The sequence below is a fragment of the Montipora foliosa genome, chromosome 11 (genome assembly GCF_036669935.1).
Source record: "Montipora foliosa isolate CH-2021 chromosome 11, ASM3666993v2, whole genome shotgun sequence".
NCBI lineage: Eukaryota > Metazoa > Cnidaria > Anthozoa > Scleractinia > Acroporidae > Montipora > Montipora foliosa.
In genome coordinates this window covers 2,079,332-2,079,711 of record NC_090879.1, presented here as the reverse complement: position 1 = coordinate 2,079,711, position 380 = coordinate 2,079,332, and positions in this window count along the sequence as shown.

Genomic DNA, 380 nt, shown 5'->3' with positions numbered 1-380 from the left:
GCTTAACCTCTCTATTGTTTCATTGATCAATTACCCGAATATAATATTGAAAAGACCCACCTGCAATCCCACTTGTTTCTTTTTTGAGACAAAGACAAAATAAATGTTACTGATATTACTGGTAAGTGACAAGTTCTGATCACCAGTAATAAGAGTTTACTACAGATGATCCCCTACCTTTGTAACAGCTGTTCAAAGGACGAAAGTTAATTTTAAAGGCTCTCACAACTAAACAGTGAAAGTAGTTGTCAGCTTTTCCTTTGCTTAAACTACGAGTATTTTAAAGCAAATGTTAAATTTGAATCACACAAATACCTCTTCAGTGTGAGATCGGATCAATATCATTCCACGCACCAAAAAGAAATCAAAAAGCAAAACAC